A 20,122-nucleotide genomic window follows, 5' to 3' on the forward strand; every position below is an offset into this window, starting at 1 on the left:
GGTTTTCTTTGAGGTTGGATCTATAAAAGCACAGCTGAAACAGAGAGAAGGCAGTATTCAGTCTGCCCAGTCTGCTCTGACTTGTCTATATGGGGGGTTGGGAGTACTTCTTGGGGTGCAGGGGTGCTGTTCATGTTAGATCTCAAATCCAGTCTGTCTGCACCTGATCCGCCTGACCTAAACCTCTCTTTAGAAACAAGAGTGACTCTTTCAGAAATGCGTGAATATGAAAGCTTTTATTTATGTCTTTGTTTTGTACTTTTTTATTTTGGGGGACTTGATAGAACTGCTCTGGGAGTTCTAACCGATCTGCTCTAACCCAGCATGTGCATTTGAAAGCGCATTTTCACTACCGGGTTATCCAGGTGACCTGATAGGCACAGTGCATTGGGTGCAGAACCAGTGAGGACTAAAAGAGTCATTTTATGAGCTCAGTTGTGTCTCCTCAAAATTCATATGCTGAAATCCTAACCTCCAGTACCTCATAATGTGACTATATTTGGAGATAGGACCTTTAACAAAGTAATTAAGATAAAATGAGGTCATTAGGATGGGCCCTAATCTAATACGACTGGTGTCCTTATAAGTACAGAAAATTAGGACACAGGCAGACATAGAGGAAGGACCACCAGAAGAAGACAGCCATCTACAAGCCAAGGAGAGAGGCCTCAGAAGAAACAACCCTGCTGACATCTTGATCTCTGACTGAGCTTCCCGAACTGTGGGAAAATGAATTTCTGTTGATTAGTTCAACCGCTTTGATATTTTGTTATGGCAGCCCTAGCAAACGATTGCAAGGAGTTTCAAGAATATATGAGCTTAATTTTAAATTATTTGTTTTATGTGGTGTTTGATCTTCTACTACAATTCTCATATCCACCCCTTCCTTATGTCTCTGGTGCCATTACACTTTTAAAGACCATATTCATTGTTTGCCTGGAATACAATTGGGCAATAGTAAGAAGGCACTAGTTCAGGGATGGGAAGAGCCTTACCAGCAATGTGATAGAAGTGATTGCTAGGGAAGGTCGAGAAGGGTTTGAGAGGAAATTCTCAGTCTTGTGAGCCACATCTCCCTCTTCCACTCTCACCTACTGCCTGGTGGTTGTGGGTATGGATTACCTGAGAAAATAAAATAGAGGACTGTTGGTATTATAAACATACCATAATATACAGTAACTACATATTTGAAGTGAGAATATATGTTCACTCTTGTAAACCCATAAACCCATTAAGAGGATGGAGAGATCGTATTAGCTAAAACTGTTCTGATATTGAGATTTAAGTTGGATGTTGAGGCAGCACCCAGAGGGCAGTGAGGTATACCCTTGCCCGTCATATTATGGTCCACAGATCGGCAGCATTGACATCCCCTGGAAGTTCATTCGAAATGCATAATCTTGAGCCCTACCTCAGAACTACTGAATCAAAATTTGCATTTTAACAGGTTCTCCAAGTAATGCAGATTAAAATTTGAGAATTATTAATGTATAGTATTAAGTAAGAAACATCTGTCAAGGGAGGCTTCCCAACTTAAGGAGAGGATGAGTAGGGTGGTCTCATAGGGCAGTTGGTGAAGTTAAGTCTCACCTAAGGTAGAGGGTTCAAGAACTGGGTCCCACAGTTTAAGCTTCTGGGTATCAATACCAAGTTTCTCCAAGATGGAGCAGGTCAACAGAAGCTTCCTTCTAGGAGTTTCTTGAGTGTTGTCATAGTCATCCATCCATCTTTCATGAGCTCAGAGCCATAAGGACTTAAATTTGCCAGTTCCTAGCTACCCATTATATATATGTCCCCTTACTCCATCTCTGCTTTCTGCATCTAATAGTGGGAAGAGGGATGATGAGGGAGAAGCTTAGAGAGACACAGATGATACTTTTTCTTATTTTATTTTATTCCCGACTGACTCCAGAGTGAAAATAAACTCCTAGGAGGTAAAAGAAAACCACTTGATTAATAAATTAAAGTTATTTTCAAAACTCAAAACACTGAGGCCTGGAAAACATGGCAGCAAGCACTGCACTTTGGTATCGCCATTGACATTTCCACTGTCTTTAAATAAGAATTTCTTTGGTGTTCATTGCTTGATTTGTATGACTTTTCATTCTTACAACAATCCTAAAGGAAGATGTTGTCATTTTTGTACATTCAATGCAAACACTGAGATTCAAGGGCTAAACATCAGTGTCAGAGTTGAGGTTCTAAGAGAGGACCGACTCCAAAGCCTCTAGTGCCTATCCTAAGCTGTGTTCCTGCCGTTCCTGCTAATCTACCATTCTTTCTCCCTAATTTCCCCTCCTTTTTATAATGCCCTGCTGAACATTCATAGAAAGGAACACTTCTTTGGGGACCTCAGTTTTCTCATCCCAATATGTTGGAACAGATGCTCTTTGAGATACCATCAAGATCCATGATTCTATAATTTACTAAAGAGGCAATCCCATGCAAGCAGATATTCAGCCACTTAACTCTTAAAGTTTATTCAAATAATGCATCTTTAATTGTAAAGAAATAAAAATAACAGTGATGGGCATCCAGGTATACACAGAACAAAGCCTGATGTGATCCCCACATATTGCATCTCCCTCTTCTTTTTATCCTTTGTCTCTGCTGGATGGACTAAGCCTTGAAAGATGACCAGGGAAGGGCTTTGATTCAGAGTGTAGGAGTGGGCAAGGAGGAGTGGAAAGGAGAAGGAACTTTGGTGAGGAAGTTTCAAACCAAAAACAGAGGAAATGGCATACTAAGATGGGCACCTCCCCTATTCCTCTAGTGACTTAAAAGTTGAAAATAAGATTATATAAAAACTTAGTAATACTATATTTTCTGAAAATTCAAGAGAGAGGAACAGTTGGTGAGAGCAGGGTGTGGGAAGTGGAGATGTGCCAAAATTGGACATTTCCTACTTCACAATTTTGCCTCCCAAATACAAAGCAATGCAATCCTTCTTTAGCATCTCTCCAAAGCATCAAGAAAAAGTCTTTTGCAGAGGACCATCAACAAATGGTGCTGAATGAATCTTTTTTCTGAGCAAAGACTGTTAACAGACATATTAATGATAAGAATATATGAAAAAACCAAGAAACATTTTAAGATATTGACTTACCGAATCTTAAAACTTAAAGGATTGAATTGAGAAAGTAGATATCAGTGTTTTCAAAACATAAACAAGGCTGAATTTGGATATTGTTGTAAAAAGCAATAAACAAACAAAGCAAATATATATAATAGTGTATATCAATGCCTGCTAATAATATGGAAACTTTGGTCCTCCAAACCAAACACTAGGAATACTTAAGCCCAATATATCATGTTAGTAGAAATGCAAAATAAAGCCTAGATTGGATCGGATAAGAGTTGTTGCCTTCCTTTCTAATGAGAAGCCAGACTACAATTAATGAAAGCTATGTAAATGTGCTCCAGGCTGTTAAGATTACAAAGAGAGTTCAGGGCTGGGGATAAAGAACTGGGAGAATAGGATCCACAATCAATTACAGAGAAGGTCCTACTATCTCAGACAGGCACACACATTTTGATATCTCATCAGGGAACCAATTGCATCCAGGCGCCTTTTGGAAGAAAGATGTAGGAACATGCTCCCTCCTATTTGGGGAATGATACAAGGGGGCTATTTTTGAATGATTAATTAAAGGGAATCAATCTTCATTGCTTTGCTACTGACGTGGAAAGCGCCATGCCTGTGCAATAATCGCATGCAATTATTCAACTACCCCTTTGGCAAGGACAACGTAATTAGTCCTGGTGGTGTCGAGAGATTCTCTTTATTCCCAACAAATTGGCAGTTTTAATCAAGTGTTGCTGGAAATTTATCATAACACAGGGAAAACAATAGGGGAAGGTACAGGGCCTCAAGCTGTGTGACTCCTATCTACAATGGTACAAATTTACAATGCTAACAACATGATAAATACTACCAATCCGTGAAGGCGTTGATTATAATTTCATATCAGCACCAAGCCTTGGCAGTTCTTATTTGTTTAGAAACATGGCTGTAACCCTTTTTGTGCTGCCTTGCATTTGTTTGATGAGGAAGGTGAGGCAAGCCCTGGGTGCTGGTGGACCGGAGCTTGGAAGGCTTAAAAGCCCAGGGAACAGGGGATACATCCAGAAATGCTAACCTACTCCCATTGCAGGAGTCTGGGAGCTGCTGATAGCAACACAGATAAGACAAAAAGCAAACTCACCGTGTCCTATTTTGTGTTGTACTCAGAGGAGCTTTCTGCTGGGATGATTTTCCAGGTATCCAAGACTTTCTCTTTTCCCTTCTTTCATGTATTTTCATGCCTCCTAAAATATTTGCTTAAAAAATAATAGCTAATATTTATCAAATGCTTATAACATGCCAGGTGTTATACTAAGTAATTTACCTATGTTGTCTAATTTAATCCTCTGTAATACCTTATGTTGGAGAATAGTATTATTTTTATGATCCCTGATTTTACAGATGAGGAAACTGAAGCTTGGAAAACAGAACGGTAGAGCAAGGATCACAAACCGAGGTGGCTGCATTCCAGGCCTGCGTGCTTAACCACCATCCTATTCCACCTTCTGTACTCTCTTAGGCTGATGTGCTCATTATTCTTGGAGGCCTGGTGATAAAAAGGTAGAGTGACTTTGTATGTTTCAACTTGAGTTAGAGTGTCACTGCCCACATTATCTCTTCCTTCTTATTCCAAGGAGAATAAGACCTGAATATTACCTTCAGGGGTTCGTATACTTTATGGTATGCTTTCATAAACTAGCATATATTTGTGTGTGTGTGTGTGTGTGTGTGTGTGCATGGTAGGGGATGGAGAAAGTAGATGTACAGAAAGTCAGAATTTCTGAAATGTACCTCTTCAATAAGAATCATCTGGAGTCCTTGTTAAAAATCAGCTTCCCAGGGCCCCACTCCAGCCCCACTCTCATCTACCTGGTCAGATCCCCAGGAAAGGGCCTGGGAATCTGCAGAGAAAGTGCTCCAGGTATATTCTACGATTGTGCTCTAAGGCAGAATATCTCATGGTGTCTCCCTCAAGAGTTAGTTCCATGGGATATTAATCATTATATGGAAAACAGTTCCTCTGGTCAGATAATTTAGGGATATGTGGGTTAAATGATATTTAACAAGTTTCTTCTGAGAGACTTTAAATGTAATGCACAGTGAGAATTTCAAGAAGTAACTGTGGTACTCAAATATTTTCCTAACTCCTTTGGCTATGGAGTTCTCTCTTCAAGGAGCATTCTCCTGGGACTACAGATTTGCAGAATATACCCTAGGAGATTTGGTTCCAAAGGATGCTGAATGAAATATAAACATCACCAAGAAAATTTCAACTGTTAGCTTGAATGGTTATGGACTCATTTGGAGGCATAAACACCAGTAACTCTTCCCTAAAAGTATTAAAGGCAATTTCTGGAAAACATTTATAAGGAAACAGTGTTAAACTTATCCAGGAATAAGAGAGTATGCTGAATTTTCTTAATTCAGGTGAGCTTGAGAAATGCATTAAATATCTACCTGACGTAAGATTTTAACAGCATGACCTCAGAGTCATGTTGGAATGGTCCTCAGGAAATAAACCATGATCCAATTTTTCTTTTCTGGTTCTGCTGTCATAGTAGCAGCATAGGCTGAGGGAATAAAAGTGGTTATTTAAAGGCTGTTTTGGCATTCGGAAGGAGTCTGGGATCCTAGGCTGAAAAGGGTTGAAACATATCTCATAAATCAAAGGATGTTAGCCCAAATCCCATTGCTGAAAGGTGAGCCCTCTTCCAAACAAAATCTAAAAGCTCTGAGAAGTCATGATCAGCACAGTTAACACCAAAGCAGCTGATTTCTGGCCTTTGTAAAATGCAGTGTACTTAAAGCAGGTTTCAGGAAGGAACACATCAAGAACTAACTCCCAAACCCAGCAGAGCTCATTTGTGGACAAGGCCTTGTCAGTTGCTGCCCTGATCTCACTTTCACGCCTTTGTTCTACTTGTTGCAAGAAGGAACATCTGGCTCAGGGCCTGGAAAGCAGACTCCATCCTCCCGATGCACCTGCCCCAGGAGGAGAAGGAGAAATGCTTTACTGACAAAAGGTAGGATTTTCAGAGCCGCATTCCCACCCACTAAAGCAGCTCGTTTGATCCCGTCAAAGCTCAAGATCAAAGGGAGGCTTTTCCGGAGCTGCCAATCCATAAAGCTACAGGCAGAGAGAAGGACTTCTTTGTCTTCACACAGCCAGGTGGACTCACCATTCCAGTTCTCAGCTGGAAGAGGGGCTGCGGGCAGGTTGAAGGGTTTCCTCACATCTGGCCAGTGCCACATGTTTCCTGGACCTTCTCAGGAAAGCCAGAGCTAGTCCAGGAAGATCTTGGCAAGTCAAAATCACTATTTGGCAAAGAACTCCCTAAAACCTTTATTTCTCCTCACCTCCACCTGGAGGACAAGTTACCAGTATCATTTTATTTCCTAATCCTGAAGGTGTGACCACATATTTCTGTGCACAGGAAAAGCTCCCAGTACCTTTCCTCCCCCATAATTTACTGAACCCAATCATGTGAAAACAATCGTGTAGTTTTAAGCGTATTTAAAAATCTCCTTTTTATGTGGTGCTTGCTGGCTTGGACTATAATGGAATGCATGAACCAGGGAAATAAATTTGAACTAGTTCCCTGAGAAAGTGTGATGAGAGGATTCTGAGTCCCCGTCAGCCTGTCACCACCTCCCTGCCAGTAGCAGAGCCCTCTTGGCCCCGGGCCAGTGCCACATGCTGACTCTGGCCTTGGCTCAAGGAACGGCATGGTAGAGTTTTTTCTGGAAGAGAGGCAGCCAGATTGTGACTTCCTCTGGCAAGGGCTACACAGTGCTGTAGAAGATTTTTGCTTTAAAAATAATAACAACCTCCTTCTACACACAAACAAACATTTATAAGTGTATCCAGCAAAAACCTCCCAGTCACTGGAAGAAATACAGGACTGTGTAGAAAGTAACCATAAGTCTGCATGGATCTGCATCTAACAGTCCATACATCTGAAGCACAGAACCTCCAGGAAGAGATACAGGAGGGAGAAGTTCAGAACAACTATGAATTTGTAAGGGGAGGAGAACCAAGAGAAGAAATACTCCCTGGACACCTGAAAATAAGGACAGAAACCGGATAAGACAAAGGCCAAGGGAAGGAGATAAAGAACAGCAATTTGTAGAGGCGTAGTGTGCCGGGACGCAGCAGGACCGAGCCTGCTATTGGTCAATGGATTTGTGCCCCAGGACAAATTTTCTCCATGGCAAAGAATCTTTATGGAAACAAAATGAGGTAGTGTCACAAGAGTCTATACACAGAAACTTACCAGAGCATGACTTTTTTTTAGCTATGCCTCTTTTCCAAGTTCTGTGTACGAGGCCAGTTGGAGACACGGATGAGCAGAGAAAAGCTACACTCTCTGAGAGGGTTAGCTGAGGTTGGAGACAGAGAAGTGGAATCATCCATTAACCTGGAGGGGAAAGGTAGGGCGTGAGTGACAGACAGGGTGACAGCTTTGAGAAGTAAGACAGTTGAGAGCAAGTGAACAGCGCTGAGCAAATTAGGAGGCAGGAGAAGCCATTTGGAAGCCATTCGGCTCCCATGCATCTCCTTGGGCAGAGGGCTGATGTGTGAGAGGAAGTAACTCTGGTTTTGGAAGTCACTGCGTCACTGTCTTTTCCTGGGCTCTTCCTGAGCAAACGTTCCGCTCCTGTTTCCCCAGCTGGACTTCTGCTGTGATGACGAGAATGGATGTGATGGCTAGAATACACCTTATGTATCATCCAAAGTCTGTGTAGCTTTCTCCACTGAGAAAACAAAGAGAAAGAAGGAGCAATGGTAAATATTGAGACAATGAGATATGAACAAGGCCTTTCACCAACTTGGAGAGATCAAGCTAGGGCACAGAAAGGCTGAGTTCTGTAAACCTGGCTCTCTAAGCCACGGTTGCAGGACAGCAGAGCCAAGTGTCCTCCTTCATTGCCCTCCTTGGCATCATAAGGAAGTAGCCAGGGATTTCCGCAAAGGTGGAACTCTCTTGGGTCTCATTTTTTTGCACACTGGAGGTGGTGCTTTAGTGGGTTATTGACTGCGATTCAGAGTCTGTGACAGTCGTGTTGGCAATCACAGGCTTTCAGGGGAGGGTACAGATATAAGGGAGGCCTCCTCATATCTCCTGATCCCAACATTTCCTATGTTACCTGCAAAATGTAGTCCCTTCTTGTAGAAGATAATGCAAAAGAGACACCCCTCCACTTGTTTTTAGATGCACTGACTCAGAGTATTGAAGCTAGAAGGACCTTTGTTTGTTCTATCAACTCCCTTTGAAGAAATTGAGGGCAAATGAAAATAGTTGACTTGCTCAGACCTGGGGTGATGGGTAAGAATTGCGGTAACAGGAAACACTGAAACAAATGAGGGTATTTTAATAGATATGGCCACTTGCCGAATCAGGAGGTAGCTACACAACAAAGGAAAGAACCGTGTCTATCATAGCATCATTGCATCCCAATGTTGGATTAACCAAGCTTAACCAAGTTCCTGGCACATGGTGGGGACTCAGCAAAAATATTTATCTCTCACAATCTATATTTAGTCCTTAAGCAAGTCCTTTTGGCCCCACTTTCAAAATATATTCTCAGCTGAACCTCTTCTTCTCCACTGCTGCCACCCTGATCTCAGCCAGTGTCATCTTTCCCTTGGATGAGTGCAACCTTCTCTATATGAGCCTTGTTATGTCTGTCATTACCACCATCTCCTCCATATAGTCTATTCTTCTCATAGCAGTCAGAATAATCCTTTTAAAAAGTAAAATTAAAAAAAAAAAAAAAAAAGAGGGGGGCTGGCCCTGTGGCACAAGCGGTTGAGTACGCCCGCTCTGCTGTGGCAGCCTGGGGTTTGACGGTTCGGATCCTGGGCACGCACCGACGCACCGGATCCCAGGCGTGCTGCTTGTCCAGCCATGCTGTGGTGGTGTCCCATATAAAGTGGAGGAAGATGGGCATGGATGTTAGCCCAGGGCCAGTCTTCCTCAGCAAAAAGAGGAGGATTGGCAGATGTTAGCTCAGGGCCGATCTTCCTCACACACACACACACAAAAAGTAAAATAGATAATGTCAATCTTCTGCTCAAAATCCTCCAATGGCTTCCTCACCCCCAACACACCCCTCATTAACTCTACCTGCATCTCCTCCCAATCGTACCCTCTGCTCCAGCCACGTGGAACCCCTTGCTGTTCCTCCAATAAGTCAGGCATTTTGCCATGTCAGGGCTCTGGCAATTGCTATTTTATCCCCCTGAATCTCTTCCGCCCCCTATCCACTTGGCTCTCTGCATTACCTTCCTCAGACCTTTGCTCAAATGCCATCATCTCAGCATGCCTTTCCTGACCCTTCTATTTAAAACCACACCCACCCACCCACCCTGTGGCTCCCATCTCCCTTCCCTGCTTTATCACACAACGTAACACTTGTCATCCTCTGACATTCTCTGCAGTTTACCTGATTATTGTCTACCTCCTGCTAGAATGTAAACCACATGGGGGCAGAGATTCTTGTTTATTTTGTTATATCTTAGTGACTAGAAAAATATCTGGTACTTAGTAGGCACTGGATTAATATTTGTTCAATAAAGAAATGGAAGAAGAACAAAGGCAGAGCCTTTACACAAAAGATTAACTTACAGCAAATTCATTGCCCTTTTTTTTACCTAAATAATAAAATTACAATGCATTTGTTTGTCTTAAAATTATTTTTCAGGGAAACCACATGGTGACAAACTAAGGGAGTCAAGGGGTTCTAATTCTGGCTCCAGTCTATCAGTTGTGTGACCTCTCTGAGCCTCAATTTTCACAGAAATAAAATGAAAATGGTAATTTCTATCTTGCCTAACTCAAAGAGTTGCTATGAGGATAAAACATTATATATGTAAAAGTATTTTGAAAACTATAAAGCTTTTATATATGTTATTATTATTTCCTGTGAAATCTTCCCTCAGGAAGTTGCTTTGCACTTCAGGTGAGGTAATAAAGCATTACTCAAGCAAGACGAGTCATCTTAACAAGTTGGATGTCCTGTTAATTTTATAGGCCAGAAATAAGACTGGTGATGGGGTCCTTTGAACATGATTTCACCATGAATTCTAAGCAGCAATTATCAATGCCTGCAAGTTGTCTTGATCTACCTGATTTGGTGAAAACCCTGGTGATACATTGGGCAGAAATGAGTAGAAATTGTCAATGAGGTTACTTAATGTTCCTCAAGCTACAAGTATTTATTAAATATCTACTAGCACTATGTTAGATGCTGAGAGGAAAAGCAAGGTGCGTAAGATTGTAAGCTGTCTGGCCACAGGTGTAGTCTAATAAAATATAGAATTTTAGCATAAGTAAAGCAAATGTGTTCTATATATCTGAGTAGCTATGATTGTAATATCATCATTTCTAGCACCTGCCCGCTTTCTCAGTCTCACATACAGCCTCTCCTCTCTCCTATTTTATGCACTAGCAACTCTCAACCCCTTATGGCTTCCCCAAAACACCGTGAAAATCCCGTGTCTTTATTCATTGTGTTTCTTCCACCTCAACTGCCTTCTCTCTTTCTCCTGTTTTCTTTTTCCTTTCTAACCTTTTTTCCTACTCTCCTTTCTCCTGCTAATACATGTTAATCCTTTAAGACGTGGCTTGGCCATAAACTTTTGCAGTTCATTCAGGTTGCCTCACCCCATCAATCTTGTTGAGTTACATGCTGCTCTCTGCTTCTGCAGCAGCACGTAGACTAAAACCTAAGTTGCACTCAGAATGAAATCTGAAGTCTGTCCCTGATCTATATGGTCTGATCCTGGCCTCCTGCTGGGCCTCATCTCCCGCTACTGTAGGCTCCCCTACAAGTATTGGCCTTCTTTACGTTCTTAAAGCTCTTCCAACATGCCAAACTTAGGTCTTAGGGTCTTTGCATTTGTTGTCTTCTCTGCCTAGACACGATATTTGTGTGTCAATTCAAATGTTATCTCCTCAAATATTTGTGGAATGGTTGATTGCATATCTGTGCCCCCAATATCTAAAAGGCTAAAGAAATGTTTGTTGAGCTAACCTGAAAAGATGCTATAAACTCTGAAACCCACTGTCAAAAGAGAAGAAGCTATATAGCCTTTTGTCAGGTGAGTATTAATCACACAGCAGCATCTTCTCTACAATGTCAAGCTGTTATATTTCTGAATTAGTAGGATTTTGCTAAGTAACTAATAATGCACAAGATCTTAGAACTTTTGATTTTTGATATTAGAGATCAGTCCAAGCTCTTCATTTTATAAAAGAGAAAACTGTGATATTCCAATTATAGAATCCTGGGCCACAGCACTTTCATGATTTTCAAAGCAGGAATGTGGATTCTGAGTTAACAGAAATATGGAGTTATGTGCACGTGGTTGTGATGGTCAGAGAAAGGAAGTAGAAATCGTGGGTGAGGGCCAGCACTTACGGTGGAGTCTGTGCCTAAATGCCAACCTCCCAGTCCCCTTGGGATCTCTGCCCCTTGTGTTCTCATCATTCCCCTTGCATTCCACTATTCCCTACTGACAACACTTGGGGAAGTGGGTGTGATCTCAAGAGGAAGCAGGCAGTAAAACATAAATTTTATGGCAACATTTTGTACTCGGACTATGTCCCCAACAGTTTGGGACTATGTCACATAAGAGAACAGGAGTCATCTATTTAATGTGAGTTATTAATTTTGAATTCTGAGAACCTCAGAGCCTTGGTACTGTCTGTTGGTCAGTACCAATGCAAATGGGTATGCCAATGCAAATGGCGACCCCAGTGTGGGATTAAAAGCAGAATGGGCCTTCCCAAAGTTAAAAGGATTCCATGATTATTGATTTGCTTGGACTTCAGAGACCTGGCAGTACTCCAAGATTCCGTCTGTGGTTACCTCAGGCTGTGAAAGTGTGGAGGTGTACAGGTGCAACGTGGGGTGTTGAAATCCGACTCACAGCTTTAGGAAGACTCTCTTAACAATCCATTTTAAACAGTGATTTACATCTAACAACTACAGTGCTCTTAATAAAATTTTAATCAGATTCCAACAATCAAAGAAGAATAGACTTTTCACACTTATCTGTTTTAACACCTCGTATTAAGGGAACCAGTCCAAACATGTGACGAAGGCGTGATCTATCCTATTGGCTAAAGAAAACTGGCTTCAAACCAAAAATTAGTTTCCATATTTTTCAAATTCTAATCAATACACTTATAATTATATAGAGAGGAGAAGGTCTGAGCAGCTGGGCAGAAACATTGAAGTTCTTGGTTTTCTTTTGAGTCCTGCTTGCTAAATAATATCATAATTTGACTGCTACATTTTTCTAGCTACATTGGCCCCAAATATGGCTTTAATCCACATATTGCATTGCTTAGAAATATTGCGAAAACCCTAAATATCACCAGTCAATAAATGTCACCAATGTTGAGGTTTAGTTTCTAACCTACTTTTTTTTTTGCTGAGGAAGATTCACCCTGAGTTAACATCTGTTGCCAATCTTCTGCTTTTTTTGGTTGAGGAAGATTCGCCCTGAGCTAACATCTGTGCCAATCTTCCTCTATTTTGTATGTGGGTCACTGCCAGAACATGGCCACCAATGAGTTGTGTTGGTCCATGTTTGGGTACTGAACTCCGGGCCGCTGAAGTGGAGCACACCAAGCTTAACCACCAGGCCATGGGGCTGGCCCCTGTAGCCTACATTTTATATCTTATTATAACCCCTTGAATTTGTTCATTGAAAAGGTATATTTCATAGTTGTGGTTATTGTAATTATGATGTGCCATGGTAGTCAGTATTCCAGAATCATGATCAGGTAGGACATCAAAAAGCAGAGGTAGAGAGGTGCAATGGAAAGCACTAGGCTGTAGCCTGACTCTGGTATTGGCTGTTGATTTTTGGACAAGTTGCCCTTTCTGAGCCTTGGATCTCTCATCTGAAAAATTAGTGGGCTGGGCTAGAGCGAGAGTTAGAAAGCCAAATATCTTCACAGGATCCAGGTTGGCTATGTACATAAGAGAAGCTTGCAGGCTAGATTGAAACTTTGGCAAAGTGGTGTACTAGTTCTAAAGAAGATACAGTAACTCAGCCTCAAATATGACTCCTACCTCTAGGTATCCAAAAGGAGCCTGACATAGATGTTTACATACAGAATCTCATCATTACTAAAGTTTACAATTAAAACATACTGAAAAAAAACAATTTTATGATTTCAACAAAACATAGATGAGGTTATGTTTGGCCTGGGGACTGACTTTTTGTGAACTTTGGATAAAGAACATTTAAAATTCTTCCAAAGTGTAACATGTCATGAAGGAGAAATAGAGTAGTGCCATGTCTCAAGTGTCATAATGCCTACTCGCATTGCAGTCAGTGGCAATATGGAAACCAAAAAAGAGCATTTAATGACCTACTGAGGAAAACCCTGGCTGTCTACATTGGTTGGTCCTTTGTTTCATCCTTCTCATCATGTTTTGCCCCCTGCTTGGGTCTCTAATGCTCGTCCTCAGCACAGGGTCGCCTCAGAAGGTAATCTTCTTGGGACAGGAGAACCACATGATCCAAGAAGAATCTTGCTTTCCGCATGCTATATTTTATTTTTATAAGGGAACTAAAGCAGTTTTTGACAAGTTGAAGTCTTCAAGAGACTATAACAATATAATGGATGAGTCAAGAACAAATAAGGTATTTTCTCAAACCTGGGTTATTTTTCAGGTTTAGTAAACACAATTGAGACTGTAAAGTTCTACAGTCAGCATTGTTTAATCATTAACACCAGGTTTAATGCAAATTGACTGTAATTATGTGTGGAGTTGAATTAATTAATTAATTATATATGGAGAGGAAGATCGGAACAGCTGGACAGAAACTTTGAAGTTCTTGGCTCTCTTTTGTGTTCTGCTTCCTAAATAATATCGTCATTTGGCTGCTACGATTTTCTCCCTACTCAGATTGCCCTTTAAACTTTATTGCCTAAAAACACCACAGGATAAACTATGTTGATTCTTTTGAGTTCACGCTGACAGCGGATTTTGAGGTCATCAACTGGTAATACTGAAGTTTGAACATATGTTTTTCTTAGCATGAAAACTCTGCAGCCACTAAGTATTGTCTAAATAAGCACATATGTGCTTTTCAAGAATGTCATTCATGTGTTTTTCTCGGGCAAACACACATACTGCACCCAGTCTTAACCCAATTGTTCTATTATTGTTGTCATCAGAACCTCCAGAAAGAGGTTGTCTTTAACGTTCACTGTATCTGAAATCACCTCTGAACTTTGAATGAATTTTTGTCCTCAGGCTACATTTCCATGTTCAATGTTTTATAATCCTGCAAGTGAAACGGTTTTGCACACTGCCAGAAACCTACATTACTTGTGGCAAAGTGGTGATTTGTTATACTGAATGACATTTAGTTAAAGATACCAAAAAAAAAACAATTGTGAGATAGAAAGGGAAAGAAGAGAAAAACCACGGTTCACACAGCCAGGCTTTGTGTCTAATCTCAATAAAGTCCAGCTCTGCTGAGGTCTCTTATCTTAATGACTTTGCTAAAGAAGTTGTCTTGTCAAATCTATTTAAAAGCTTTTGCCTTATATGAATAATTTACCAACAGAGGCAATTTGGGAACGTTCTGATGAGATAAAAAAGAAAAAAAGCTCAGAGATAAGGAGCAAGCTTCAGAGAGTTGAATGTAAGAATAGAAAAGTTCCTTAGGATCCTGGGACCAGTCCTCCAAAGGTTGTTAGATGTATTGCTCTGATTTTTAGGGGAGCTCTCGTAAAGATTGCTATATAGAGGAATAGCCTATTTAAACAGACACAAACTCAAGGAAGGAAATCCATAATGTTCCCATAGTGAGTTAGTCTGTTATTTTTTTAAGAATACCCAGCTATTAGGAATTTTATTTATATTTTCTTAATTCTGTTTTGAAGACTCTACTTTTAGTGCAGTTGGGGAGCATACTGACATTATTCATATACATCCTATGACTGTGTGACCGCTGGGCTGTCATATTTGTATAAAGTTCATCATCTTCACTGGGCAGTGAGCCAATGTGCTTGCTAGGGCAATGATCTGACTTTTTTGGTCATGTCATTATAGTCAGAAATAATTCCCAGGACTTATTGGAAACATGGACTGAAAAGATCCCCTGTCAGCCCCTCCTCGAGGACTCCCCATTTTGGGGTATTTCTAGGCTTACACTCATTTGAAAGCTGAGTATACTTCCATCAGGGACTGCTTGCAGGGAAGGAAACAAATATTGGAAACCTACTGCGTGGCAGATACTTAGAAAGTGCTGGACTTAAAGACATTAGAATTCAGAAGTGAGAACACTTAATATGCAAGAAACTGAACTATGGAGCAGGCACTGATACCCATTAGAACAACTCCCTGTTTCTACCTCCTCACTCTCTTCTGTTTACAGGTGTGGAAGTAGGTAGAGGGGAGATCCAGGTTACCGATGAGATTTTCATGAGCCTCAACGCTTTGAGTTAAGTCGTAGAAGTCTTATTCATGCTTATCTTAACTTAGGAAATCTTAAGTAGATAATGGACAAGAAAAGGTTTCTGTTGGCTTTTTCAAGGTTTCAACTCGAATCTTGTCCAAAACAAACATTTCATCAGATGCATTAAGCTCCAGGATTAGGATCATACTGGATCTCGGAGGCTTAAATGTAAGTAGAAAATGTGTCAAGTGAAAAGGTGGCAGTGCGCACAGAAGAGGAGAGTCAGCCTGGGGAACTCAGTGAAAGAAATGGTGCTGATGTCAGATTCTGGCAGGCCTGACCCCAGCAGAGCCCAGGCCCCCAGCTGGAGCTGCAGGAATCTCTCGATGGTGCTTCCCATAAGGAGTTTCTCTCCTATGTACAAGGTAGGTGGCAAAATGAACAAACCCATCACAGTATGCGGCAGGAGACCAGGGCTAGAGTAAAGGCGAGAACAAAATGGGGCAGCAGGCTCTGTGGAGAGTTAGGGAGCCAGAGGCAGACCATGTCCTCAGCAGACGGGGTGTGCCAGCAGCACTGCCTGCCCTTCCACACCGTACAAGCCACGAGTACTGACTTGGTGGGCTGCCGGTCAGGGCTGTGGGCCTACAGGGTTCTAGATTTGTATCTTCCATTGTTAGTTCCCAAACCTCCAGGACCCTCTGGATCAAATTCAGATTGCAGGTCTGGAGCCTTCTACAACCTGGGAAGTTGGAGTTGGGGTAGCGATATCATATCTGTTGGAACGTCTCGTAATTCAGAGTCCTTTGGAACTCCAATAAATGCTTATTTAATGATATTTATTGAATGCTTTTATAGGTACTAGGGGAAGAGGATGAGTAAGATACACTTCCTACAGACAGGAGCTTCAATAGAGAGCCTGCAGTTTTTATTTGCATGGAAAATTGATTCTCTTTTTTGTTTATATCCTTTGGAATTTTTCTTTATTACTTTTTATTACCCTATTAATCAACAAATCTTCCTAATTAGGGTTGCTAGATTTAGCAAATAAAAATGCAGGGCTAGTTACATTGTAATTTCAGATAAACAGTGAATGCTTTTTGTAGGATAAATGTATCCCAAATGTTGCATGTCCCAAATATATTGAGGTCTTGCTGCGTCAGAAAACATACGACTTTTTTTTTTTAAATATACCTATAGGTTACCAGATTTAGCAAATAAAAATACAGGATCCTCAGTTAAATTTGAATTTCAGATAAATAGCAAATAGCTTCTTAGTTATTAGACATTCTTATACTAAATATATTTGTTGTTTATTCAAAATTCAAATTTAGTAGGGTCTCCTCTATTTAATCTGGCCCCCTAAATCCCAATGTTAAGAGCAGATTCTTTCATCTTTTCATTTTATTATATTTTTTGAACCCTCTACAAAGTGTTGTGTACAAAATGTTATGGACTGAATGTTTGAGTACCCCCAAAAATTCTTGTGTTGAAGCTCTAACACTCAATGTGGTAGAATTTGAAGATGAGGTCTTGGGAAGTGATTAGGGTTAGGTGGGGTCATGAGAGTGAGGCCCCACCATGGGATTAGAGCTCTTTTAAGAAGAGTCACCAGAGAACCTGCTTTCTTGCTCTCTCTCCCTCTCTCCCTGTGCACGCACAAAGAGAAGGTCATGTGAGCACACAGTAAGATGGTGGCTGCGTGCAAGCCAAGAGAAGAGGCCTCAGAATAGAAACCAACCGTGCTTGGACTTCCAACGTCCAGAACTGTGAGAATATTAATTTTTGTCTCTTGAGCCCCACAGTCTATGGTATTTTGTTATGGCAGCCTGAGCTGACTAAATCACAAGCCTTAGTGTTAGATGTGGTGAAAGGATTCAAAATGAGTAGGACGTGGACTCTGCCCTCAAGGACCTTCCTTTCTAGAGAAGATGGAGGTGTGCACAATTGTGCTTGGTCTACTCTGCCACCAAATCTCTCCTGCATCTGTTCCTTCCTGTTCTAGCCCAGGGCTCTACTCCAGGACGGACCCCACGTGATTCTCCTGAACAGTAGTAAAACCCATCCATGATATCCTTCTTTCCAGGCTCCCCGTGGTCCAATCCATTCTCAACATGGTCATCTGAGGTAATTTCTAAAACATGGATCTGATCTAACTGGTCCTCTGGGTAAAAGCCACTAGTGTTTCTTTATTTGCTATAAAATAAAGTGCAAGCTCCACAGCATCACAGAGTTCTCTTCTAGCCTCACTGACTACCTCTGTCTGCTTTCTACCCAGTCCTCTTTCTCTGTGAATCCTATGCTCAAGCAATACCACCTGTTGTGGGTTGGATTGTGTCTCCCAAAAAAGATATGCTAGAGTCCTAACCCCCGGTACTTCAGAATGTGACCTTATTTGAAAATATGTTTCTTGTTTGCTTGTGAGGAAGATCAGCCCTGTGCTAACATCTGCCAATCTTCCTCTTTTTTTTACTGAGGAAGACTGGCCCTGGGCTAACATCCATGCCCATCTTCCTCTACTTTATATGGGAGGCCGCCACAGCATGGCTTGCCAAGCAGGGCAGCGGTGCGCGCCAGGGATCCGAACCGGTGAACCCAGGGCCGCTGCAGCGGAGCGCGTGCACTTAACCGCTTGCGCCACCGGGCTGGCCCCTGAAAATATGTTTTTTACAAGTTAAAATGAGGTCTAGGGATGGGCCCTGATCCAATATAACTGGTGTCCTTATAAAAAGGGGAAATTTAGACACAGAGACAGACATACACAGAGGAAATATGATGTGAAGAGACACAGGGAGAACATGAGAAGATGTCAGATTGGAGTGAATCATCTACAAGCCAAGGAACACCAGCAAAACCACCAGAATCTAGGAAGAGGCAAGGAGGGATTTCCCTATAGGTTTCAGAGGGAGCATGGCCCTCCTGCTGACACCTTGATTTTGGACTTCTAGCCTGCAGAGTCGTCCGACAATATATTTCTGTCGTTCTAAGCCACTCAGTTTGTGGTTCTTTGTTCCGGCGGCCTTAGGAAATTTATGTACCACTTTGATCCTTTTTTTTCTTGAATGTGTCATGCCATTTCATGTCATCTGATTTTGCTCATGCCATTATCTTGATCTGCAATGTTCTACTCTCCACTCTTTCTATTGACTCTTACTCCAAGTCCTAGCAAGAACTCTGGGAAACCTTCCCTGAGCATGTAACCTCCAGGCAGAATAAATTGTTCCTCCATCTGTGCTCAAATGGAAATTTGTTTGTACCTCTACTCCAGTATTATCATGTGCTATTGTTTTCAGTCATTCAACACCTAACGAATATTGCAAATATTTGGGGGGCCTGTAAAGTGTGTAGCCCAGTGCTAAGTGTTTGTGTATACTATAACTTTCACGGAAACTCTGTGTGAAGCAGGTTTTATTAGTAGTCCTGTTACAGATGGGGAAACTTAATGTTAAAAGACTTAGGTAAGTTGTGCAAGATCATGTATCTAGTAAACATCAAAGCCAGAACTCAAATTCTGGCCATCTGATTCCATAGTCTGTACTCTCAACCACTCTGGTACACTAGCTTTCGTTTATGTGTCTTTCTCTCCCTTTTCAGAGATTAGATACTGTGCTTTCAGCTTCTTACCTTAGTACCCCATCTATAGCAGCGCTCAGTAAAGCGTTTGTGGAATTGCAGGGTATTACATTGCATTCAGTTGCGATAACTATAATACAGGTAGTATGTCTTAGGTGAAAGGATAGAACAAATTGCAAAGGAGAGCAAGCAAGTTTGCTAGAGAATTGACAAAGGTCTTAGTTAATGTGTGATTGCAATATTTATCACATAATCACTTCTTATGTATTGAAGAACACTATTAAATTGTCACCAAGATCACCAAGATAAATAATATATCTCTTCAACCTTTAATACACTTTTTCCAAACTTTTAATAAATTTTTGCTTCATTCCAAATACTTTTTCCAATGTCTTCCCTGACCTAAGTTGGGAAAAAGCTAGAAAAATTAGTTTTTCTTTGTGAGATATAAAGACTGAATATCTTTAGAATTTCAGAAGTATTTTCCACTAAATAAGTGTTTATCGAAAGTTTACTAAGTGCAAGGTAGTGTTCTAAAAGTAGTGATTAAGAATAGGGTTGATTTAATAACCAAACACTGCAAGGAAGATTATATCACCTTTCTCTAAGAGTGTTAAGATTTACAAATATTTATTTTGATCTGTTTGAGATCATAATGATGTTCCTTTCTTCTTGTGTCCTCATAAGACACATCATTTTGTTGCTAAAATCCAAAGGTGTCTCATGCAAGAGAGTCATGTTCTTAATGAAGTATTTTCCAAGTGTTGGATGTTAATAAGTGTTACCAGGAAAAAAATACTCAAGCATAGGACATAAAAACAAAATCAATTTTACGTATTTGTTTTAACTGTGGGATTTCTCAAAGCCTTAATTTGCTAGTAGTCATTTTGAATCCCAAAGATGAGAAATTACATCATTTTGCATATTTGTTTGACAACAGGATCTTTTCTCCTATACCTTCTCAATGAGCATATCGAAATTGTTTTAGGAACTCTTGGTTTAACATTACATTGCTAGAGATTAGACGGAAAATTTTTTTTGCCATTGTTTTA

At 40.9% G+C, this 20,122-nt stretch overlaps 1 long non-coding RNA gene across 2 annotated transcripts in view; it reads left to right on the forward strand.

Annotated features, from left to right (window-relative positions):
- The first annotated feature begins 2,864 nt into the window (after window positions 1-2,864).
- Window positions 2,865-20,122, forward strand: part of LOC147917286 (uncharacterized) — a 190,921-nt gene continuing 173,663 nt past the window's right edge. The window contains exons 1-5 of one of the 2 annotated variants that reach the window (XR_015551971.1): window positions 2,865-4,260; window positions 4,466-4,624; window positions 7,735-7,850; window positions 15,636-15,725; window positions 15,832-15,922. This is a non-coding gene — a long non-coding RNA (uncharacterized LOC147917286). Of the gene's footprint in view, window positions 4,261-4,465; window positions 4,625-7,734; window positions 7,851-15,635; window positions 15,923-20,122 lie in introns of both variants that reach the window. The other variant, XR_015551970.1, reaches the window with a different exon arrangement.

This window comes from Ceratotherium simum, chromosome 4 (assembly GCF_057802395.1).
Source record: "Ceratotherium simum simum isolate JZ-2026a chromosome 4, ASM5780239v1, whole genome shotgun sequence".
NCBI lineage: Eukaryota > Metazoa > Chordata > Mammalia > Perissodactyla > Rhinocerotidae > Ceratotherium > Ceratotherium simum.